The sequence below is a fragment of the Mauremys reevesii genome, linkage group 12 (genome assembly GCF_016161935.1).
Source record: "Mauremys reevesii isolate NIE-2019 linkage group 12, ASM1616193v1, whole genome shotgun sequence".
Lineage (NCBI taxonomy): Eukaryota > Metazoa > Chordata > Testudines > Geoemydidae > Mauremys > Mauremys reevesii.
In genome coordinates this window covers 20,803,622-20,829,327 of record NC_052634.1, presented here as the reverse complement: position 1 = coordinate 20,829,327, position 25,706 = coordinate 20,803,622, and the positions used below count along the sequence as shown (strand labels likewise).

The window sequence follows — 25,706 nt, the reverse complement described above, 5'->3', positions numbered from 1 at the left end:
GGCCTAGATGGACCATCGGTCTCACCCAGGAGGGCCGTTCTTATCTTCACCACTTTCCTCTAACCCAAGCAAAGCCAGGAGCAGGCCCAGCTCTGCAACTCTAGCAGACTCCCTGGCCCCTGGCCCAGCATACAGCAAAACGACCCTGCCTCCGCCAGGATAGACAGCCACCGACTCCCTCTTCCAGACCAACACAGCCCTTCCCTGCTTTGGCTGTCTCCAAGCTGTCTGCGTGCTCTGCTCTGCTCCACGGCTGCCATGCTGCCTGAGATCAGGAGGCTGCAAGGTCTCACGGTCTCAGCTGAGCTGGTATCGCATGCCACCCCGCCCATCTCCTCATTCCCTTCATGGACCCCTGGGATGTGAGTAATTCTGTATTTGAGTGGCTCTCCCTCCCGGCCAATGAGCTTGGCGTAGACTAGCAGGGAGGGAGGAGGAAAGGGATTGTGCTCCAGTGAGAGCTCAGAAAGAAAGGTGCAGGTCCCCCATTAGAGCCCAGCCCAGCAGAGCACAGCAGAGCAGAGCAGGCTGGAGAATGTGTGTATGGGTCTGACTACTTCTCCCCTGCTCTTCCATTTGAGCTAACTTCCCCCAGCTGTCTCCAGCCTCCCAGTTAGTGCAAGGGGGAGAAGGGCCGGGGTGGAAGAGCTTTGTGCTCTGCAAGGGGTGGCTTTTGGGGAGGCCAAGCGGGAAGAGGGATGGAGGCCACTGGAGGAGCTGAGCCGGCTGACTGTCCATGGCTTCTAAAAGAAGGGCAAGAGAAAGTCCCGTGGCTGCCTTGCCGCTGGAGGATGCGGGCATTGATCCCGCTGCCTCTCGGAGTGCGGGGGAGTCCGACTCTGCACCCCTCTTCCTGGGACTCACAGTGATTTTCAGCCAGCCAGTAAAACAGAAGGTTTATTGGACACAGGAACACAGGCTACAGCAGAGCTTGTGGGCAGAGCCAGGACCTCTCAATCTGGCCTTTCTGGGGGGTTCAGGGTGCTTGGATCCCAGCCTAGGATTCTCTGAACTCCCCTCACCCAGCCCCAAATCGAAACTGACTCCCCCTCTCCACTCGGCTCTCTCCTTTGTCTAGCTCCCCTGGCAGAGATGTTGACCTCCCCTCCCCACTGACTAGATCAGGTTACAGGCAGACTACCTGTCCCTCTCCTCATGGCCTCCCCGTGTCCCCCCAACCCCACAGACAGCCCCTACTCCATCACATCTCTCCCTCTTCGAGGCTGAACTGAGCGGGGTCACTCTGCCCAGTGACCCAGGGAAGTTTGGGGCCTCCTCTCCGGGACAGCGCGTCTGCTATCAGGTTGGCACTTCCCTTCACATGGACCACGTCCATGTCATAGTCCTGCAGGAGCAGGCTCCACCTCAGGAGCTTGGAGTTGGCTCCTTTCATCTGGTGCAGCCAGGTCAGGAGAGAGTGGTCGGTGTACACGGTGAAGTGGTGCCCAAAGAGATATGGCTCCAGTTTCTTAAGGGCCCACACCATGGCCAGGCAATCCTTCTCCATGGCCACGTAGTTCTGCTCCCGGGGTAGCAACTTCTTGCTCAGGTACACGATGGGATGTCTCTCCCCCTTTTCATCCTCCTTGTCGAAGAAAAACTCAGTTCTCACTTTTTGTTTGGATGCAGCAAAATCAAATACTTTATTATTTCTCCAGTAATTACCATGGAGGGAGAGAGTGCCATAGGACACAGGCTCCTGGACAGGTCTCTCAACTGGTAAACAATCACAGCAAGCCTTTATACCTTTTACAGACAATTTCTAGCAATAATACAGACAGTAAAAAGCAACAAATACATTTTGTTTATACATAAGCTTTTCTGCTATCTCACTAGAAAAACAAGACTGCAAGACTGCACATTGCAAGGTCGTAATAACTTTCACACAATTCACTCTGTCTTACATTATCTTGCTTCCTCACGTCACCAGGGTCACAGTTAACCTAACTCATGCTAACTAACATTCATTAAGATCTCTTCAAAACCTTGTTAATTATTTACTGGCTTCCACACCATCTAAGAACTGTTCCATTCTCATCAGAAGGGACAGCTCTTCAAAATTTTGAACCTTTGTTCCTGATATCCATGCATTCCAATTTTTATCAATGTAGTAGGCGTGTCTGGGGAATGACCCATCTGGTTTCCACTTTAGGGCTCTGAACTGCCGACGGGCATGCTCAGGTGTTAGCCCCATTCTGATTCTGGCCTTTGTTTGAAACAGTTTATAATTGTTCATGTTTTCCTTAGGCATTTCAGCTGCCACCTCTGCTAAGGGTCCACTGAGCTGTGGCCTCAGCTCTATCATGTACTGGTCTGTAGGGATGTTGTACCCATGGCAGGTCCTTTCAAAATTTTCCAAGAAGGCCTCAGTGTCATCACCTGCCTTGTAGGTGGGAAATTTCCTGGGATGGGGAACAGTGCCTGGAGAAGGGTTTTTAAGGTTGGCTGGAACATTCTGCTTAGCCTTTTCTAATTCCAGGGCCTGCTTCTGGATTTCCAGCTCTTTCTCTTTTAACTCTATTTGTCTCCTGTGTTCGGCCTCTTGCTTCTCCATCTCTCTCTTGTGGGCAGCTTCTTCCCTGGCCATTTGTGCATTAATTAGTTCCATCTGTCTCTGATGTTCTTTGTCTTTCTCTGCTGCTTGCAGCCTAGCCAGTTCGAGTTTGTCAGCTGTTTCACTGGTACTCATGTTTGTGTGCTTTCTGGTGCTGGCCACACCCCTCTGCAGTCAGTGAATTGACTATGTTGCTTCAGCTCAGATTGCTTGGTTTACAGTTTCCTAACCTTTCTATTCCCGACTGAATAAAAAGAAAACAAAACTTTTCATTTGCAAATGTTTTTGCTGTGGCTGCTGGCTGAGAAAGGACCAGAAAAACTGGTTTGTCCTGTCTCTCTCAAACTTGCTAATGCACTCTCAGTGGGAATCTCTTTCTAACAATGCTTTGTTAGAAAAACCTAATACCTCTGCCCCAAGCTGTTTTTCCAAACAGCCAAAAAGGAAAAAACTTCTCTGTTTTGGTTTCTAAAAAAAATCTCCACCGCTGCCTACCATGTCATAGGTTTATTCCCCACTTTGAACTTTAGCGTCCACAAGATGGGGACCTGCATGGACTCCTCTAAACTTAAATCCTAGTTTAGATCTGGTTATGCTGCCACCAGCTAGAAATTCCAGTGTCTAGCACACTCCCTGTTCCCCCAAAATTTTCCCTGGGGAACACAGATCCAAACTCCCTGGATCTTAACACAAAGGGAAATAGCCCATTCCCCCACCTCCCCCTCCCTTAGCCGTCGGGAGAGATCATCTTGATTCAAACTCCTTGAATCAAACAAAGAGAGATTCCCTTTCCCCTCTCCTCTTCCCCTGAGATTCCAAACAAGGGAAGAAATCAATCAGATTCTAAAAAGAGAAGATTTTATTAAAAGGAAGAAAGAAAGTACACTATCTCTGTAACACCAGGGCGAAAAATATTACAGGGTCTAGCTTATAAACCAGAGGGTCTTCCCCCCGCCTTCTCAGAATAATTAAAAGTAACAGCAAACAGAAATAAAGAGATTTCTCCAGCAAACACACATTTGCAAATACAGAAATTAATTATAAGACTAATCCGCCTTTCTAATACTCACTATACTGAATAGAAGAAAATACTTCAGGAAGCTTGGAGAGCCTGGATATACATCTGGCCCCTCTTAGATCCAAAGAGAGAACAAAACCCAACAAAGAACACAAACAAAGACTTCCCTCCACAGAGATTTGAAATTATCTTGTCGCTTGATTGGTCCTCTGGTCAGGTGTCCGTCAGGTTACTGAGCTTGTTAACCCTTTACAGGTAAAAGAGACCTTAACCCTTAACTATCTGTTTATGACAACCCTGCAGCCAGTTGCACAGCGGGATAGCTACCCACAGTGCACTGCTCTCTGTGGCAATCCAAGAGATGCTAGCATGGATGTGCTCTGGTGACATAGGGTGGACGTGCAACAGTTGTTCAATTAAAACACCTTAACTAAAGCCACATTTTCCTTTAGTATAGGCCTAGCTTAAAAGTGAGACAAGACCCAGCTCCACTGAAACTAAAGAACCACAACTTGCTCCGTAGTTGGCAGGATTTGAACCTGCGCAGGGAGACCCCAATGGATTTCTAGTCCATCGCCTTAACCACTCGGCCACAACTACTTGCTTGATGTTGAGTTCTCACTACACTCTAGTTCTGTTTCCATTGAGTGATCAATTCCAGTTGTTTCTTCAGACCAGCTTCCACTAGACCCACACTGCTGTGCCCTTGTGTAAGTGTGTCCATGGCTGAACAGCAAGAATTCCTGCTCCTTTCCCTTCTGGTGGGAGCATGAGGAGAGTGTGTTTGTGGCTAATGACATTGCTGTAGATTGCTGTCCATTTCCTGCCTTGATCATTCAGACAGTCCCTTTCTCGTCATATCCCCAGTACATCAGTGATTGCGATAGAAGGGGGCAGGTTTTCTCTGGGGCACTGAGCTTTGCCAGGGGGTTGGTGACTCCTTTCTTTCCTCACCCTGGAGTAAACTCAGCTTTTTATTCCATCCTTGGTGTTTCAAGGAATAACAACAGATGACCAAAGAAAGAGGTGGACAGGGTGGGTCTCAGGGGAGGGGCAGAGAGGTTCGAGAGGTGGGCAGAGCAGGGGAGGGGCAGAGAGGTGTGGGTGCTGAGCAGGGCAGTTCTCAGGGGAGGGCTAAGAGAGCTGTGGGCAGGGTGAGTCTCAGGGGAGGGGGCAGAGAGGTGTGGGCAGGGCAGGTCTCAGGGGAGGGCTCAGAGAGGTGTGGGTGATGGGCAGGGGGTCTCAGGGGAGGGCTCAGAGAGGTGTGGGCGATGGGCAGGGCAGGTCTCAGGGGAGGTGGCAGAGAGGTGTGGGCAATGGGCAGGGTGAGTCAGGGGAGGGGGCCGAGAGGGGTGGGCAGGATGAGTCTCGGGAGGGCTCAGAGAGGTGTGGGCGATGGGCAGGGTGAGGCTCAGGAGGGGCAGAGAGGTGGGGGCAGCAGGCAGACCTTGGGGTAGGGGGTGGAGAGGTGCGAGGAGGCCCTGGGGGAGGAGAGGAGCGAGCGGAAGGGGGACCAGCAGGCCTCAGCCAAAGAGCGGGGTGGGAAGTGGCCAAATGGGAGTGAGGGCAGAGCACAGGTGGGGCCTCAGAGGGAGGACAACGAGGGAAGGGGGTGGAGGGGGTGGACAGCACCACGGTCTGGGCAGGGGCCGCCCACAGGATTCAGGGGGCCTGGGGCAAAACAATTTCAGGGGCCCCTTCCATAAAAAAAGTTGCAATATTATAGAATCCTGTATTCTCATGGGGGCCCGGGGCAAATTGCCCCCCCTGCCCCCCTTCTGGGTGGCCCTGCCCTCAGCCTCTCCTCGTAAGTCCCCTGCCCCCTAATCATGTTTGTTGCCCTCCCCTAGACTCTCTCCAATTTGTTTCCGGGGGGGGGGGGGGAGAACTGGATGCAATGCTCCAGATGTGGCCTCACCAGTGCTGAATAGAGAGGAATAATCACTTCCCTCCATCTGCTGGCAATGCTCCTACTAATCCAGCCCAATATGACCAGTTACCCATATTGAATGCAGACACAGCAATATTTGATACATTGGTTCCTGTCCATTCCGGAGGTTATTTCCCACCTATTCATAAATAATGAAGCTGCTCTAAGCGGAGGGGAGAGAGCTGTCCTGTCCGTGTAGTTAACCCATCTCCCCGAGAGGTGGTGGCTATGTCAGTAGGGGAAGCTATGTTGGTGGGTGTGCAAGCTGTGGTGTCTACATGTATATATAAAGTTTAATCAAACCCCATTTTTAAAACCCCTGTGGTCTGGGACTCGAAAAGGAACTCTCTAAGGCAGAGCCCGTCCTTCAAAATCCTTAAGATCACTGACTTGCTTCCATAGATGTCATGGGGTATAGCTCAGTAGCAGAGCATTTGACTGCAGATCAAGTTGTCCTTGGTTCAAATCCAAGTACCCTCTCACAAACCTGTTCTTCTAACAAAAATAATTGCCTATTCCCTCCTGTTATGTTCAGGAGTTCCACTGAATAGGGATCCCTGAAATCAAAGCACACACTCCATGTTTTCCTGTGCAAATGCATAAAAACCTAGCAAACATGTCCCCCAGCTGAAATCAGTTCCAATCCTCTAAGTGTCTAGGTTTGTTTTCATCAACTAAACACAGGCACATGAAGACACATTTGCAGGTCCTTGGCCTCCATGGGCTACAATGTGCAGAAGAACAAGAACCACATCCACTTGGGAGGCATGGACTAGTCTGTATTACATTTGGTAAGTAAGTTGCCATTGGGACTGAAAACTCTACTGGAGGTGGACAGGAGCCTGTTACAAAAATAAAATAACCAAGATTTACCATTCTCCCTGTTACACATTCAATCCTCTCTTTGTGCACATGGCATCAACTGGGGCTCTAATAAATGGCAGCCTTCCTTTAGCACAGATCGTTGTTCCTTGTGACTTTCAGATACATTTGAATGGCAGCTGTTCAGGGGTCATGTGCTGCTAGTTCATGAGCAGCAGCAGAGTCTCTGTACGTTTACCAACCGTAGAGCTGGGTGTGTCTGCATCCAAGTAACTGCAGAGTCAGTGTAGTCCCAGACAGTTAATTGCACAGTCTCACTTTCTGGTCTCATTGATCATTTGGGTAGAAACAGCAACGGTTTGGTGGGTTTTTTTTCCTCCTTCGTTTTCTCCTAAGGAATGTGTGATCTTGAGCATGTTAGTTTAAGTTCCCTGTGGGTCAGGAAAATTCCATCTCCTTGAAATAGCTGGGAAGTGACCTGTTTGTATAACCTAGAATAAAGGAGCTTTTGTAAAGCAGTTTTGCCTTTAACTATACTGGGATAAAGATAGTAAATAGTAAATTCCACAGCCAGACACCAGGCCAGGATCAATTGATGGGGCCAGGATCAATTAACTACAGAAGAAACAAACACTTGGGAAGTAGCTGTAATTTGTCCCCAAACCTTTCCTTGTTCTCATATGCTATCACAGATTCTCTGCTAGAGGGCAGAGTTAAGGTTATCTGGGCATGTACCCTCACTCTGTATTCCCTGTTTTTCCAGAGTTTGACTTGTACTGAACTCGATGTTCTGGAAGGTAAGAGATAGTCACAGTCAAAGTTAACTCTCTGTTAACAAAGGTTTTGTTAGTGGCAAATAATGAGACTAATCCCTCACTGCGGTAATTCCACTGACTTCAATGTGCTCTTTCCTCATCTCTAGTTCCAAAAAAATAAGCAAATTAAAACAATATTGAGAACTAAAATGCTGTGAGAAAATGGAAATTTTAGAAGCTCAAATAATTCAGTTTCTTCTGTGTTTTGTGTGTGTGTAAATGGCACAACATGTTAATTTACAAGCACATCTTTCCTAACTTCTTTAAATATTCTGTAGTACATTGACTATATCAAGTGGGTTGTTCAATGCAGTGAGGTTTTCATGCATTGCCCAAAACATATTTTTTCATGCTATGTAAATGAACACAACTCATTGAACACAAAATTGTGTATTTCATGCTGTGAACTGTGTTGGTAGCTCAAATTAATAGGTTTGTTTTTCTCTCTCTCTCCATGAAAAAGGAAGAAACCATGAAAACACCCATGGGAGAGAGGGGGTTTCTGAGAGCTGGGGTAGATATGGAGATATTTATGAAATGGGGAGAGGCCAAAGTAGGGCCTTTAGCTGGAGCATAGGGGGAGGTTTTTTGTGCAGGTTCTTTTCAGCCATCCTCACATCCTGTAGTCCCTACTTCCCCACCCCCCCAACAAAGCCACCTGTGACTCCTGAGACAGCCCCACTGCAAAAACTGCAGAGCCCCCAGCACTCCCTCTCCTAGCTGGAATGAGGCTAATCATCTAGTGGAACTAGCTCCGCAAGGTCACTGGATGCAGTGGAAACAGGAGGGCTCTGAGTGTAATCCATAGTCTACCTAACCCACGTGGGGGTGTAGCTCAGTGGCAGAGCACATGCTTTGCATGTATGAGGCCCTGGGTTCAATCCCCAGCATCTCCAGGTTGATTTTTCCACCCTGCTGCTTTGCTCATGCCCAGCTGGGATGTGGCCCACCAGTCTCCCTGCACCAGTTTCAATCCTGCTCAGTAAGGGGCAAGTGCCAATTGCATGGAAGGTCTGGGGTGGTTTCTGCTCCTAAGTCACCTTGGTACATTTAAGATTCCCACCCGCTGTGCTGCTTGGGACAAGGGTAGATGAGAAGGGCGAATCCTCCAGCACTGGAGGGAAAGGTCCCATCTGCACAGACTGAGAGGCAAGGAAACAGAGGGGCAGTCAGTGCTCAGAGAGGAGAGAGGTCAGTGATTTACACCCAACAGGGGATACTGTCTTTTTGAGGCGAGTGCAGCTTGCTTGGGATGATGCTGACGATGGGTAGAAAAGAGGCTGGAGTCAATGACAGACGAGACCACAGAAGGGGAAGGGGAATGGCAGCCCCACAGAAGGTCCTGGGTGCTCAGATGCCCCAGTTATTGCACCCTGGCCTGTCACAGAGAAAAGACCCAGCGGGACCCAGCCCCCCTACAGTGATCCCATGGACAAGAACCTGGCTGGGAGTGGGGTGAAGGTTCCCTGTGGGCAAAGGGGAGCTGAAATCCCTCAGTGTCCTGGAATTTAAGCAATGGAAGCTTCAAACCCTGCAGAGGTGTGAGCTGAGGTGCATCATCAGAAGGTTGGGCTGGACAGGGGCGGCAGGTTTGTACAATTTTTGGTGGTGCCCAGAATGGGACCTAACTCCACCAGAGAGGTCCTTTGGGGCCATCTGCCTGTCCCAAGTCAGGGTAAAGGAGGAGGGTTGGGCGTGGGGCTAGCAACTCCACCCTGTAAAAATCAGCTTGCTACAGAAACGCCAACAATAGAGTTAACAGAGACTTTTAGCCTAGAAAAAGAAGGGTCTTCAACTCGAAGATGCATGACGCTGGGTGGTGAAAGCCGCGAGGAAGCCACTAAGCCGATCACCCTTCTTACAACCAGGAGGATTACCATCGGCACATGGAATGTGAGGACCATGTACGAGTCAGGAAAGACGGCGCAGGTTGCAGCCCCAAGGCAAGCGGAAAAGAGGCCGCCCAAGAAATACCTGGCTACGCGACCTTCAGGTTGATAGCAAAAAAATGGGCTATACCTGGAACCAGCTAGAGCGAATGGCCCAGGATAGAAGACTATGGAGATCTGTGGTTGGCGGCCCATACCCCGGTTGGGGTGACGGGCATGAATGAATGACAGAATGGGACCAAGTCCTGCCCCCCCCCCCACACACCTGCCTAAGGCTCTGGGAGGGAGTTTGGGTGTGGGAGGGAGAGGGGCTGGGCTCTGGGAGAGTTTGGGTGCAGGGTCTGGACTCAGTCAGGGGGTTGTGCTGCAGGAGGGTGTGCAGGGGGCAAGCTCTTGGAGGGAGTTTGGGTGCAGGTGTGGGGTCTGGGTTGGGGGTGCAGGAGAGGGTGAGGGGTGCAGCATTTACCTCGGACATCTCCCAAAAGCAACCTGCACCCTCCTCTGGCAGCAGCCCCTAAGCGGGAGGGCCAGGGGTGTCTCTGTGCATGGCTGCCCGCAGACTCCACCCCCGCAGCTCCCATTGCCACAGTTGGCAGAGTTGGCACTCAGGGCGGGGCAGCACACGGAGACCTCCCCCACACCAGGGAGGTGCCAGCCATTTCCGGGAGTGGCGTGCCACATGGAGTGAGGGTGGGCAGGAAACTGCCTTAGTCCCCTTGTGCTGCTGGTGGTGGTGGCGGGTGTCCCCAGGCCCTTTTAAATTGCCCAAGGGTGGCAGGCAGCACTGAGGGGGACACTCCCAAGGGCCTAACGTTGCTTTGCACAATGATAAATCTTGGAACAGGACAGAAATGAAATGGCAGCAGAACCTAAGGAATTAAAAGCCTCCGGATTCTTGTGTGTGCACTGACTCCGAACGGAAACTGTAATTTGACTTGCTTTGTGTCTGCGGCTGGTAAAATATCAAGGCAAAATCATTCCAGTGATTGTGACCCTGGGATTGAGGAGGCTTTGGTGTTATTAAAATGTAACTAGCATGTTACACTTGTGTTTTTAAAGGTGGCTTCCCCAAGCAATCCCAAGTTGTTCTTCCCACAGCTGGCTGATGGGGGGCAGCAGGGGATCTCCCCAATCTGGGGGAATCTCTCTGGGCCCCACTGTTAATTCTCCATCCTTTCTACCCCTAACCATGCCCACCCCTCCCCCCCATTATCAGTGTTTTGGAGCAACCCCTCCCTCCCTCCCTTTATGGGATACAGACTCTGTGACAGAGACTGACTGGGGCTCCTCTCTGCACGGCCCCAGTGGGGAAGGAAAGAGACTGGAGGGAGGGGGAGAAGACGGGCAGAAGGAGTCAAATGGGGCTAAACCAAAACAGAGATTTTCTTTCTGTCAAAATGTCCTGGAGTCTCATGGCTGAAAAGCCGCATCTTGAGTTAGGTTTGATGCATCAGCCTTTCAATTACCAGGCAAAGGTGTGAATCACAGAGACTGATAACTGCCGCTTCCCAGCTTTGCCTAAGGCTTTGGCTACACTTGCACTTCAAAGCGCTGCCGTGGCAGTGCTTTGAAGCGCTAAGTGTAGTCAAAGCGCCAGCGCTGGGAGAGAGCTCTCCCAGCGCTGTCCGTACTCCACCTCCCTGTGGGGAATAACATACAGCACTGGGAGCCGCGATCCCAGCGCTGGGGCTTTGACCACACTGGCGCTTTGCAGCGCCGCAATTTGCAGCGCTGGAGAGGGTGTGTTTTCACACTCTGCTGCAGCGCTGCAAATTTGCAAGTGTTGCCAAGGCCTGAGAAGCACCTGCACTGGTGCAACTGGTTAGCGCAGAGGGGGCTACTGCTGGGATTATGAATTCAAGCCTTATTTGGAGCACTGGTTTTTATTACCTGTGTAGTTTCCCCAACTTGCTTTGCTTAATTTGCATGGAAAGTGCCCTACTAGGAAAAGGAGAGTAAGTTCTAAAATGTGGAAGTAGGTGCATAGCTTGGAAACATCCCCCCTGTGCTGCCATTAGTTCCAGTAGATTGTTCACTGGCAGCATGAATTGATTTCTTTGCTGCTGTGAAAGCTGCCACGAAAAGTCTCTGGTCACCAGAGCTCCCTGCTTCTTCCAGCAGATCTCTGGCTCCTTCCCTGCCCCAGTCACTGCTGTAGGAGGGTCCTATATACACTGAGCCTCAAAGTTTTCCAAGCCTTCTTAGCGCAGTTGGCAGCGTGTCAGTCTCATAATCTGAAGGTCCTGAGTTCAAGCCTCAGAGAAGGCAATGGCTTTTGCTCCCTGCTTCAGATTTTCTACAGGAAATCAGAGAAAACTAACTAGAGGAGAGTGGTTTCTAGACACCCTCCCACCCATCTCACACACACACACAGAGAGACAGACTTTTCTAGGGCATTTTCTTTTCCTTCTCTATGGACCTTGTATTTTTCACAGAGCAAAATAAAACAAAAACATGCAAGTCCAAGCCTAATACAGTATGAAACTCAATACAGATCAAATCTCACCCTCAGAGATCTTTCAATAAGCTTCTTTTGCAGACTAGACTTATTTCTTGTCTGGGCCCAATCTTTTCACCTGGTATAGCCCTTGTTCCAGCTCAGGTGGTAGCTAGGGGATGTCTCATGACTGCAGCCATGTTTGTTCAGTTCCACCCCCTTATACAGCTTTGGTACAAGGCAGGAATTCTTTGTCTCTCTCCTGGGGAAAAGCCCCAGGTTTAAGATGGATTCCTGTACCAGGTGACATGGTCACATGTCCTGTGATACCCCCAAGCCTTCATTCTTCCTGGCCTGACTCACAGATGGTGCAGGACAGAGCCATCTCCAGTCAATTGTCCTGGTTAATGGGAGCCATCAAGAGTCCAAACCACTATTAATGGCCCACACTTTGCATCATTACAACAGGACCTCAGAGTTATAGTTCATATTTCTAGTTTCAGATCCAAGAATGATCGGTTCATACAAATAGGATGAACACACACAGTAGATTATAAGCTTTGTAATGATACCTTACAAGAGACATTTGCATGAAGCATTGTCCAGTCACTTTATATTCACACTGATTAGCATATTTTCATAAAATCCTATGGAGTGCAACTTCACAGCAGGGAAAGGGTTTTACTGCGGCACCTGGGAGCAGTTGAGTTTCATGTTCAGGCTGTGGTATGAGTTCCTCCAGGTTTCTTGTAAGCACACAGGGACCTTCGCGGGTGCTCTCGATACAGGAATGGCCCCGACACGATAAAGTGATGGGAATTGCATTTTCCTTTTTTATTTCTGTATTTCCAATGACATTTCTGTTTGTGATTTCGTTTTGCTTTGTATAACTGTGTTTTCTCAGGGATTTGATATTTAACTGAAAAAAGAATAAGGCCTCAGGGCGCCGGATGGAGGAGCAGGCTGGGGCTAGGACTGCTAAGAGAGCGAGAATAGCAGGTTTTCTGTATTGTTTCCTGCCCTCATTTTCATGACTAGTTTCTCTTCTGCATGAAATTTGCTTCTTTTATGTGTAAGCCTGGCTAGCTCAGTTGGTAGAGTGTCAGACTTCTAATCTGAGGGTCCAGGGTTTAAGTCCCTGGTCAGACAAAAAGGGAACAGTTCCCCACAAAAAGAAAGAAGGCATCTCTCCAAGATTTTATTTGACATCACCTTTTTCCCCAGGACTTGGCTTTTCACCAGGAAGGGCCATGTACTGCCTGGGACTGAAGGGGCAACTTCCTCACATGCCCACTGGCCTCTCAGGCTGGATTAAGAAAGGCCTCTGGGAGCTGCAGCAAACTGCTGCAGGCCAACTTGGTGAGCAAAGGCAGGGCTGCCCCCACAGGGTCATCCTCACCAGCGCTCAGCAGAGGTCTGGGGGTTCCCTATTGGTCCCATGGTGTAAGGGCAGCACTTGGGACTTTGAATCCTGCAATCTGAGCTGAAGTCTCGGTGGGATCTGAGGACAATTCCTGTGCCACAAACCCTGCTGGGTCTTCCAAGGCTCTGTCTTGCTTTCTCAAAGGCCATGAAAGCCTGTCTTTCACCCGCTAGCTGTTGTGACTTGAGCACAAGAGGGACGTTTGATCCAGAAGCCTGGCCATGCCTGGAGTCCTGTAGGCAGGGATGCGAGCTCCATTTCCTCTGAGTCCTGAAGCTGGGCTGCAGCCTGGCCTAGGAGGCAGCCCTATTGGTTGACCTACTGGCCCAAAGTCACTTGGGCGGTGTTGGTGTTCCCCAGGGATGCTGAAGAGCCTAAGGGAGGGAGGCTCAATACTCCCCCCTATCAGTAAGGGCGGAAGAGGAGGGCTACAAGAGTTTGCAGGTTGATGGCTGGGCCTTCTAGCGTTCGGTTGGGGACGAGGTGGGGAACGCGAACTGGGAGAAGTGGTTGCTGGCCTGTGAGGAATGGCTCAGCCGGTGGCGGAAGGGGACCTTGTCATTAACCTCAGCCATGTGTTTCCCCCTGCTCCACGAATGCTGCTGAGACCGAACACGATGGCCTTCCACTTCTTGTGGGGCCATAGGACGTCCCCACCTAGTCAGGAGAAGTGCGGCTTTTCTGCTGTATTAGAAATGGTGGTTGGGCCTGGTGGGCTTTGAAGCCTTCTACGGCTCTACTTTTTTGTTTTTCAATTTTCAGTGGGTGGCTGAGCTGGAGGGCAGGTCAGGCCCGAGGGGAATGATGGGACAACGATAAAGAACCCAACTGACTCTTCCGATATGGCCGTATTTTTTTTTACCCCACTGGGTGCAGCACCGGATATGGGATGGCCAATAGTGGCGGAAGGGGGAGGAGATTAGGAAGGCCTCCGCCCCCCCGTGTTCTTCTATTCCCACCTTACATCCTACAGGATTTTCAGTGGGTGGCTAGGTGGAAGGTGCTTCCAGGATGGCTTCATCCGCAACAGTGGCCACCCTCACAGCAGTGGCAGCCACAGCAGCAAGCCCCCCCCCCACCCCCACTTCGGCTCAGTCTGAACAGAGGTCAATGTACCACTGGGTGAGACAGGCCAATTTTAGGGAGCTTCCTCTGAAGGTGAGCAACTGTTCCCAGAACTTACTGACAAGAGCTTTAAAGTATTTGCAAATGTGCACGGCCGGCATGTGCAGAGCAAAGGGGGCCCAGGGGCACTGTGTCAGGCTCTGGCACCGCTTGAGACAATGGACCATCTTCAGCCACCAGGCGACCCAGGATCTAAGGCAGGAATGGGGTGAGGAAGCAAGTCAAGCTGAGCAAGGCAGGCAAAAATTCATCTCACCTTCGTGGGCGCTCGCAATGATACCCTTTTTGTGTGCCAGGGCTGACAAAAACCTCCCAGACAGGCCAAAAAAGCAGCAGGGGTATTCTATCTGCTACCCAAGATCCATAAACCTGGAAATCCTGGATGCCCCATCATTTCAGGCAATGGCACCCTGACAGCAGGATTGTCTGGCTGTGTAGACTCCCTCCTCAGGCCCTATGCTACCAGCACTCCCAGCTATCTTCGAGACACCACTGACTTCCTGAGGAAACTACAATCCATTGGTGATCTTCCAGAAAACACCATCCTAGCCACTATGGAGGTGGAAGGCCTCTACACCAATGTTCCACACAAAGATGGACTACAAGCCATCAGGAACAGTATCCCCGATAATGTCATGGCAAACCTGGTGGCTGAACTTTGTGACTTTGTCCTCACCCATAACTATTTCACATTTGGGGACAATGTATACCTTCAAGTCAGCGGCACTGCTATGGGTACCCGCATGGCCCCACAGTATGCCAACATTTTTATGGCTGACTTAGAACAACACTTCCTCAGCTCTCATCCTCTAATGACCCTGCTCTACTTGCGCTACACTGATGACATCTTCATCATCTGGACCCATGGAAAAGAAAACCCTTGAGGAATTCCACCATGATTTCAACAATTTCCATCCCACCATCAACCTCAGCCTGGACCAGTCCACACCAGAGATCCACTTCCTGGACACTACTGTGCTAATAAGCGATGGTCACATAAACACCACCCTATACCAGAAACATACTGACCACTATACTTACCTACATGCCTCCAGCTTTCACCCAGACCACATCACACAATCCATTGTCTACAGCCAAGCTCTAAGATACAACCACATATGCTCCAACCCCTCAGACAGAGACAAACACCTACAAGATCTCTATCGAGCGTTCTTACAAGTACAGTACCCACCTACTGAAGTGAAGAAACAGCTTGACAGAGCCAGAAGAGTACCCAGAAGTCACTTACTACAGGACAGGACCAACAAAGAAAGGAACAGAACCCCACTAGCCATCACCTTCAGCCCCCAATTGAAACCTCTCCAGTGCATCATCAAGGATCTACAACCTATCCTGAAGGATGATCCATCACTCTTACAGATCTTGGGAGAACAGGCCTGTCCTTGCTTACAGACAGCCCCCCAACCTGAAGCAAATACTTACCAGCAACCACACAACAAAAACATTAACCCAGGAACCTATCCTTGCAACAAAGCCCGTTGCCAACTCTGTCCACATATCTATTCAGGGGACACCATCATAGGACCTAATCACGTCAGCCACACTATCAGAGGCTCGTTCACCTGCACATCTACCAATGTGATATATGCTATTATGTGCCAGCAATGTCCCTCTGCCATGTACATTGGCCATACTGGACAGTCTCCACATGAAATAATAAATGGACACAAATCACATGTCAAGAATTATAACATTAAAAACCAGTCAGAGAACACTTCAATCTCCCTGGTCACTCGATTACAGACCTACAAGTCACAATATTACAACAAAAAATCTTCAACAACAGACTCCCACGAGAAACTGCTGAATTGGAATTAATTTGCAAAGTGGACACCATTAAATTAGGCTTGAATAAAGACTGGGAGTGGATGGGTCATTACACAAAGTCAAACTATTTCCCCATGTTTATTTGTCCCCCTACTGTTACTCACACCTTCCTGTCAACTGTTGGAAATCGGCCGTCCCGATTATCACTACAAAAGGTTTTTTCTCCTGCTGATAATAGCTCACCTTAACTGTAAAAGCAGCAAAGAATCCTGTGGCACCTTATAGACTAATAGGTGTTAGTCTATAAGGTGCCACAGGATTCTTTGCTGCTTTTACAGATCCAGACTAACATGGCTACCCCTCTGATACTTGTCACCTTAACTGCTCACTCTCATTATAGTGTGTATGTCAACAGCCATTTTTTCATCTTCTCTGTGTATATCTATATCTATATATCTTCCTGCTGTATTTTCCACTGCATGCATCCGATGAAGTGGGTTTTAGCCCATGAAAGCTTATGCTCAAATAAATTTGTTAGTCTCTAAGGAGCCACAAATACTCCTCTTTCTTTTTGCAGATAAATTAATGGAGGTTAAGTCCATGAATGGCTATTAGCCAGGATGGGTAAGGAATGGTGCCCCTAGCCTCTGTTTGTCAGAGGGTGGAGATAGATGGCAGGAGAGAGATCACTTGATCATTACCTGTTAGGTTTAGTCCCTTTGGGGCACCCACTGTTGGCAGATAGGATACAGGGTTGGATGGACCTTTAGTCTGACTCAGTATGGCCATTCTTATGTTTTTATGAAGGGAGGAGGAGTATCTTACAGCAGAGTTTCTGTAGTGTAGTGGTTATCATGTTTGCCTAACATGCAAAAGGTCCCTGGTTCAAAACCAGGCAGAAACATGTAGGCTTAATTTTCCCAGCTCCTACTAGCCTGTCCCTCAATCCTCCTCCCTATTGGTCAGGGCGGAAGAGGCGGCTGTAAGAGCGGCCAGGTCCCTGAGCTGGGCCTTCCAGCATTTGGGGAGGGTGGAGCTGACTGGGGCATGGTGCTGGCAAAATGCCTCAGGGCGCTGGCGGGAGGAGCAAGCCAGGGCTGTGGGGAGAGAGACCAGCAGGTTTCCTCTAGTGTTTCCTACTCTCTTTTTCTTCAGTAGTTTCTCCTCTACATAAAGTAGCTGACTCTTTTTGTGAGCCTGGCTAGCTCAGTGGGCCAAGCGTCAGACTTTTAATCTGAGGGTTCAGGGTTCCAGTCCCTGGTCAGACACTCAACTATTCCTTGAGATCTTAAAAAGCTCTGTCTTTGAAGTCCTTCTTGATGTAACTTTTTCTTTTCAAGATTTTGCCTTTCCTAAGAGGGTCCTTTTGTGTGTGGGATTGAAGGGGCAACTTCCTGACACCCCCCCCCCACCTCCCATCCTCGCAGGCTGGAGGAATAAAGGCTTCTGGGCAGGGGCAGCTCTAGACTAGCTGCCAGCAACTGGTGCCCTAGGTGAACCCTGGAATCGGCGCCCCCCACCCCCAAACTCCAAGGGCAGAGCTAGGCTGAGTTATTTTGGTAAATGGGGAAACATTTTGCCCCTTTTTTCCTTTTAATGTTTTTAAGCCTTTTTTTTAAACAGAGGCTTAATTATTCGGTTTGTCCATCCATCCATCTGTCCAACCAATGTTTCTTTCTCCATCCTTCTGGTTCTGGCTGCCCCTTACTACAACCATAACTTTGGTCTTGAACTTTATAGAGTAGTGAGGTGCCTTAAGGGTTAAATGCTAAATCCCAAACCCAAACAACACTAGTTACCTGTGTCTGGCAAAAGGTGTCTGGCAGTTTTGCCACTTTGAATGATTCAAATGGATTTTCAGTGGCATTATAAAAAAATCCCAGCAAAGCAGAACCAAACCAATTCATCTTAAACCTACAAAACAAGAGTTTTACAAACCATGAGTGTCAGTTTAGGTCCTTAAAACCTTACATCATCACACATAGTTCTCCTTTGCCTAACATCCCTTGCACTGCGATTACTCCTTTTTACACAACTGAACCCCGATTACAACCAGAGCCAGCCAGGGGCAGGCAAGTTAAGTGCCAATAGAAACCCCTGACATTCCTTTAGTGATTTTGATTACATTACCCAGTAGTCAAATAATTTTGATGAGATCATCTCTCCGCCTGCTGCCTGCAGCTGTCCCCTATAGACCATTTCTGTGGGCAAAGGGCCCATTTCCCCTCAAAATGGCTGTAAAAGCTTCACGGGACAAAACATAGTGGTGGTAGTAGCCACTTTACCTGACCCTCTTGTATAATTTAATTACCAAACTTCTATCAAATGTGACTGCACAGAGCTGCACATACAGTTACGTACAGTTACATTCACTGAAAGTGAGCAACTGTCCCCAGAACTCACTACCAGTGGCACAGGTACCTTTTAAGTACCGAGACGTGCAGTGACATCTTTCATAGGAATCGGCCAGCGTGTGCATGGCCGGCGTGTTCAGAGCAATGGTTGCCCACAGGTGCCGTGTCAGGCTCTGGCCCCGCGTGAGACAATGGACCACTTTATGGTGGCTGGTTTGTTTCCCCGGCAGGTGTGGGGACTTTGGGCTACATGATGGCAGCTGTCAGATTTGGTTGGACAGGATTCTTTTCAGCTCAGTGAGGCTTGTTCCTGGCCGAACGAGGGCAACCACAGGGCGCCAGCAGAACCAGCTGCAGCTGCAGCAAGGGCGACCTCAGCAGGGGTCGCTGTATAGCGGGTGGGTGTCACGGGACACACTGCGCCTGCTCAATGTCAGAAAATCCCCTTCAGACTAAACCAGTTTGTTTCTTGAAATCAAAACAAGTGGGATGAAAGTTCTTTGCAAAAATATTTTGTTGCAAAACAAAAGCATCTCCTGATTGTCACAGTGTGTTAAATTGTCTCATCACACACAGAGGGGAGACACTTAGACCACAAACATTAGATAAGATGCTTCAGTCTGAGCTAAGTAGTTGCTGCTCTTAACAATTTCAAAATAAAAAAATACAAATCAAATAGACTATTTCAGCTATTCTATTATGTCATAATCTGCTCTGAGTAAACGTGATAGGACACCTCATATTATGCACTACTCCTAGTGACACTCTCCAATGGATCCCCGTCCTCCACCCACTGTGAGGTAGGTAGGAGTGGATTATTATTATCCCTACTTGAAAGAGGGAGAAGCTAAGGCTGAGAAAGGAGAATTGACTTGTCTTAGGTCACACAGCCAGCCAGTGGCAGAGTTGGGAGTAGGACACAAGAGCCCTGATTTTCAAACTAACCATCAGATCTTGAATTTCAAACACTGAATGACTTAAGTGTTCTCAAATGAGATCCAGACCAACAAGAGTGCACAGTAATTATTCAGCAAGTATTTGAGGAGAACTGCAATGTTAGAGAGAATCATGAACTGCTCAGAGACAATTAATGCAGAGAAGCAGCAAAATTCATTAAACACAGAACTGGTTCTGACTTATTTACTTGGTCTTAAAGAGAACAACAAGTACCTGAGTCTCCTCCTGTCAATAACCCCTGCTCAGCCAATCAGGGTAGAGACAGAGGATGGGAGGCTGAGGATCTCACCAGAGAGCCCAAAGGATGGCCCAGGTCACCGGTGGGGATCACTGCCCGAGCACTATTTCAGCCCCACATTTTTGGGTGGACCTCCCACAGTGGGAGCTGCAGAGCACTTCCCCGCAACACACACACACACACACACACCTCCTGGTGTTGGGAGGAACAGGTGAAAGGACAAAAGAAGCAAGAGACAAAGAGAAAGGAGGGAGGGATGGATGGAGGAAAAGGTGAAACAAAAAGGACAAATCCTAATGTCCCCACTGATTCTATGGGACAAAATCCCAAGTGTGAAATAAAATTCTGCCTCCTTAAGCTTGTGTTTTCCATGCCTAGAATTCAACTATCACCTGATGGATCAGACCGAACAGGTTTCAAACCTCGAGGAGGCTCTTACCTTCTAAACAGGGACGGCTGTTTTCTAGTAAAATCACTAAAAGGGAAGGAGAAAACTCGAAAGAGGTTCCTCCTGGCACTCACGTGCCTGAACCCGAATACTCTCTCAGTCCTCAAAGAGAGCCCTGGAGAAGGAGACTTGCTGAAGCAAAGCCACAGGGGTCTCTGAGGTTTACCTGGTCCCTCACCCCTGTCCTGCCTGCCTGATGTCAGCATCTGTCTGTGAGGTCACCACCTTCCCACCACCTTTGACCAAAGCAGAGAAAGGCATAACAAGACCCAGGCTATTGTCTGAGGTCCTGCAAAAAGCCTTTGTGATGTCACTGCCACACCCCTCCCTTGCTGTGCTAATGTCCTGCCCCTGGCCAGGTACTTTGGTTTGTGCTACTCCCTGTGGATCACCCCACTCAAGGAGCATTCGTTCTAGGAAGGAAGCCGGCTAGAGAAGAAAACATCAGACACTGCTCCCAATGCTACACTCAGTTTCTCAGAAATTAGTCAACTTTATGGCCAGAAGAGACCAATAGAGCATCTAATCTGACCCCCTGCATATCACAGGCCTCCTGTATGACACAAGAGCTATTTTGGAGCAAACACTTTCCAGAAAGGCATCTAGTCTTCATTAAGTGACATCAGGAGATGGTTAATCCACCACTTTCCTTGGTAGCTTGTTCCTGTGGTGAATCATCCTCGCTGTTGAATATTTGTGTCTTATTTGTAATATGAATTTGTCTCTTTTCACCTTCCAGCTACTGGGTCTTGTTATGCCTTTCTCTGCTCAATTAAAGAGCCCTTTAATACACAACCTTTTCTCTCCATTAAGGCCCTTCAACACTTCAATGAAGTCACCTTTCAATCTTCTTTTGATAAGCTAAACAGGTTGAGCTCTTTCAATAGCTCCCTAGAAGGTATTTTTTCCAGCCCTCAGAACATTTGTCATCAGACTCCTGAACTGCAGATGGATGTGCATTACCCTGATTGACCACTGGGTGTCACTGCTGCGCCAAGGGAAATACCTTCTGTGCATTACTCTGACTGCCCACTGGGTGTCACTGCTGCGCCATAAGAGCGGCCAGACTGGGTCAGACGCAAAGTCCATCTAGCCCAGTATCCTCCTGTCTTCTGCCAGCGGCCAGTGCCAGGGGCCCCAGAGGGAATGAACAGAGCAGGGAATCATCCAGTGATCCATCCCCTGCCGCCCATTCCCAGCTTCTGGCAAACAGAGGCTACAGGCACCATCCCTGCCCAGCCTGGCTAATAGCCACTGATGGGCCTGTCCTCTGTTCATTTATCTAGTTCTTTTTTTTGAACCCTGTTATAGTCTTGGCCTTCACAGCATCCTCTGGCAAGGAGTTCCACAGGTTAACTATGCAACTGCCCTGAGTCCCCCACCCCTCACCCCGGGTTGTATATGGAAAAGAGGATGAGGATGAGGAGAGCCATGATGTGTTTGTCACTGGCTGGTGCCTCAGTTTCCTCTAGGCAGCAGTGCTGCAGGCTCCTTTGGTCAGTTCCCATGCAGCTGTGTCGGGGGAAGGGGGAGTAGAGGCTCATGCTCCCCAGCCCCACGCCCCTCCCCCAGCAGCTGGGGAACTCAGGCCAAATGTAACCTGGTAGCTGGGCCGGGATTAGCCTGGGCCAGGGTAGGGCTGGGGAGGAATTGCGGGGGGGGGACAGATGCACCCGCTGTGAGGGGAGATCCTCCCATTCCCTGCCAACCCCCATCACTCCTTGCAGCACGGCACCCCCAGCACTTCTTTCTCTGTCGTGGGGGTGTCTGCTGCCTGCTTCTCCCTTAGCATCGTCTCTCCCCACCCTGGGGCACTGGTGTCACCCGTCCTGTGCAAACAGGCAGCCCCTGGTGTGCCCCATGGCGCTGCCCTGCAGTTGGGGGGGGCAGCTGTTGGATGGAGCCATATTGAAATATGGGAGTGGGCAAGGCTGGGGACCAGGACTCCTGGCTTCTCCCCCCAACTCTGGGAGTGGAGGTTAGTGGGTAGAGTGGGGGAGGGGCAGGGCTGGGATCCAGGGCTCCTGCTTTTTCTGGTTTTCTCCACCTCCTGCAGCTGCCTCGGTCCTTTCAGTGCATTTCCTGTTCCAAATTCATTTGCTGACTTGTGCAACCCACCCCAGAGGTGGCTGCATCTCAGTGTTGGGTGAGGCACCCTTGGCTGCATCACCTCCTAACCGTGTCTCCCTCTCCCTGCAGGTGACCCTGCAGCACTCGGCAAACATCCGCAAGATCGTGGGGCGCTTTGAGCATTGGGCAGGCAGGGGCCAGGCGCCCAGCCCCCCCCCTGAGAATGGGACCCAGCCCCTCCTACTTTTTACAGGGATTAAAGAGGGGCAAAGGGGGGGGAAATCAGAGGAGGGGGGTGGCCAGGGTCTGAGCAGGGGGTGGAAATTGACTGGTGGGGGGGTCAAGCAGCTGGAGGCAGAGTTAGGAGAGGGGCTGAAGGGCACAGTCAGGGAGGGGGGACGGAGCCGGAGTCACGCCCCGGGGGCGGCGCTGCCAGAGGGTTAACCCCCGGCACAGGCCGGGGCAGAGGGGTAACAGTTACCCCGGGGGGCTGAGACTCCAGTGTTTGCAAAAACAGGGTGGGGGGAGCAGAGGGGCTTTTCTATTTCCCCTCCCACAGGCAGCACCTCTCAGCATGGGCTTCCCAGAAGCTGTGGCCATTTCCTGGAAAGGTTCCTTTCCTTAGCAATCAGGAGAGAGGCCACATCTGCAGGTGCAGAAAGCGCAGTCTCTGGCTGCCAGGAAGCGCTGTGGGGCCAGGTGCTGAGAAAGCCCAGAGGGGGAGCAGCAGAGATGGGGGAAAGGGAGAGAGAGAAGCAATGAGGACAGAGCACAAGTGTACAGGGGGTTCAGGTCTGGCTATTGTGGGGAACTATTCCTATTCTGGCACCCCCCCACCTAGCATCAGAGTACGTTAATTGGAAGGGGTATTTCTCTATGGTTCTCCAGGCGCTTGTGGATCACCGTGTGCGTTTCATTGATATTTACACAGGCTGGCCTGGAAAAGTGCATGATGCACGCATCTTTCGGAACAGTGGCCTGTTCAGGAAGATGCAGGCAGGGACTTATTTCCCAGACAGGAAGATCACAGTAAGGGATGTCGAAATGCCCATTGTGATCCTTGGAGACCCCGCTTACCCGTTACTGCCTTGGCTCATGAAACCCTATACAGGGAAGCTTGACAGGAGCAAGGACCGGTTCAACTACAGGCTGAGCTGGTGCCGAATGACTGTGGAGTGTGCTTTTGGGTGTTTAAAAGCCCGCTGGTGGTCCCTGTATGGGAAGCTAGACTTGGGGGAAAGCAGCATCCCCGCGGTTATATCCGCATGCTGTACCCTCCATAATATTTGTGAATGTAAGGGTGAAACTTTCAGTCAGGCATGGACCAACGATGTTCATGTCCTGGAGGCTGAATTTGCACTTCCAGAGAGCAGGGCTATTAGAGAGGCCCAGCACAGGGCTACAAGGATTAGGGATGCCTTGAGGGAAGAATTTGAGGCTGAAAGCCAACAGTAATGTTGCTGCCTTGCATGGGAGTGAAGTGCAGTGGATACACTGTTAGGAGTCTATTATCCCTAACATGATTTCCAGTGACTGTTTCTTTATTGGGATAAGGTATCTTTCACTATCTGCAATAATAAAGACTGTTTTCGAAGCCAAGATTTATTTTATTGAAAAGAAAAATACTTCATTGACAGACACACAGCATTTTAGGAACCTAGGGCAGGGGGGTGGGTTGGTGAACTGTACAGTCACAAGTTTGCATATGTTCTGTCTGCAGTGCTGTGCAATGGCTGCTGCGCTTCAGGGTGCATATACTGCATGGTGATGGGGGTTGAGTGCAGAGGGTAAGGGTCGTAGTTCTCAGGGCTGGTTGGTGAACATACAGGTGTTGGAGGCAGCTGGTGGTGGTAAGAACCTGGATGCTGTGGAAGGGGGTTTGGAGCTAACATTGGGGCAGAAAAGAATAAAATTTGGGACGGGGGGGCTGTGGGGCAGCACGGGACTGCTCTGCCTGCATGGCTACGAGTGCCTGGAGAGAGTCCGCTTGGCGTGCCAGGATGCCTAGCAGCTGGCCTGTGCTTTTCCTCTTTGCCACAGCGTTTCTCCGCCAATGTCTCTGGCGGATCCTGCTGTCCCTCTGGTGGATCCTGCTTTCCCTTTCTCTCCACTCCTGCAGCTGTTTACTCTCTCGAGCAGAGTGATCAATAACTGTTTTCAGCCTGTCTTCCCTGGTTTTTCGAGGCTTTTTCCTCAGATTCTGTAGTCTCTGTGCTGTGGTAGATCTGGGCCGTCCAGCAGTCAAGGTCACTTCTTGAAGGCAAAAATGGCAACATTTAACAGGGTAGCCTTGTTAATTATCTCATCCAAACAGTAATTCCCACACACTGAAGGAGTTTTCAGTGTTCACTTTAGCATTCTTTTCCCATACCAAATAAGACCACACATAACACAACAGGAGACAGGAAATGGTGAGTAAGGGGTACTGAGATTGCTTCAGGGCTGTGCAGGGGTTTCTGTGCATTGGGGACAGCAAACAGCTGCATGGGGGATCTGCACTAAACAGTCTCCCAACATTTTCCACAGGAGTTACTCCTGGAAGATATCTCCCTGCTGCGGGTCACTAGAGAAGAGCGGGAAGGTCTTCTACAGCAATGCGGATTCCGCCCTGGCCCCTATGCAGCTTGCCTGTGTGCAGCAATGGTCCCCCCACCCCTCGCGGCACAGTGTCGTGGACGAGTTAGCCTGACTGGGACAAGGACCACAGTGGCTCTCCCTATAAACCTGCGCAGGCACATTGCCCACGCTCTGGCTGAAACTTTTGAGGAGATTACTGCAGCCGATTACCGCGACATGATAGACCACATCAATGGGCTATTTCACATCTAGGCATGCATGTATGCAGCCCTAACCCCCCCTCCTCTCCCGAAACATTTCCACCCTGAAAATAAAAGACGCTTACTGGTAACTCGCTCCTCTGTTTGTCCTTCAGCAACTGCTGGCTGCTGCGATTGGCTTCCTTCCTCCTGGCTTGAGAAGAGCTCCTGGCTGCATGCCTCCTGGGACTCTGGGGTGTCTTCCCCCATCCCAGTAGCTTCACTCGTGGTTTCCACCCCCCCGCCTCCTCCTCCTCCTCCTGCTGCTCCTGTCCCCCACCATGCTCAGAAGTGTCCATCGTGGTCCTCAGATTGGCAGTGGGGTCACCCCAAGTATCGCGTCCATCTCCTTGTAAAAACAGCAGGTCGTGGGGGCAGCGCCAGATCGGCGGTTCCCCTCGCGGGCTTTGTAATAGGCACTCCGCAGCTCCTTTACTTTAACCCTGCATTGCAGCGCGTCCCGATCATGGCCCCTATCCAGCATGGACCTTGATACCTGCTCAAAGATATCATAATTCCTACAGCTGGAGCGCAGCTGGGACTGCACAGCTTCCTCCCCCCAAAGACTAATGAGGTCCAGCAACTCGCCATTGGTCCATGCTGGGGCTCGTTTGCCGCGTGGGGGCATGGTCACCTGGAAAGATTAACTGATTGCACTCCACACCTGGCTGCAGCAAACAGGAAGGGGATTTTTAAAATTCACTTAAAGGGCGGGTCACCTGAGGCCAGAGCAGTAGAGTGCAAACTGATGAGCAGAGTGGCTGAACAGGAATTCTGGGATACCTCCTTATTCCCTGGAGGCCAATTAAAGCGCTGGTGTGTGTCCACACCTGATGAGCAGCGCTGGATCACCAGCGCTGCATTCCTTATACCCCAACCCGAACGGGTGCACAGCCAGCGCTGCAGCCAGGGAGTTGCAGCACTGGATGTGCCTTGCAAGTGTGGACGGAGTCTCCAAGTTCCTTTCAGGCAGCAGGTGGAGCGAGGAGCCCAGGGACGGGAGCCCAAGGAGGTGTCAGGAC

At 50.2% G+C, this 25,706-nt stretch overlaps 1 protein-coding gene and 5 non-coding genes across 6 annotated transcripts in view; 5 read left to right on the top strand and 1 right to left on the bottom strand.

Moving 5' to 3' along the window:
- Positions 1–25,706, top strand: part of LOC120375921 (zinc finger protein 850-like) — a gene marked incomplete at both ends in the record, with an annotated part of 362,646 nt that overhangs the window by 287,774 nt on the left and 49,166 nt on the right. The window lies entirely within an intron of this gene.
- Positions 4,091–4,172, bottom strand: TRNAS-AGA. Its single transcript has one exon. It is a non-coding gene; the product is annotated as a tRNA-Ser (tRNA).
- On the top strand, positions 7,964–8,035 carry TRNAA-UGC. The gene has a single exon. It is a non-coding gene; the product is annotated as a tRNA-Ala (tRNA).
- TRNAM-CAU lies at positions 11,224–11,296 on the top strand. The gene has a single exon. It is a non-coding gene; the product is annotated as a tRNA-Met (tRNA).
- Positions 12,542–12,614, top strand: TRNAR-UCU. Its single transcript has one exon. It is a non-coding gene; the product is annotated as a tRNA-Arg (tRNA).
- TRNAV-AAC lies at positions 16,633–16,705 on the top strand. The gene has a single exon. It is a non-coding gene; the product is annotated as a tRNA-Val (tRNA).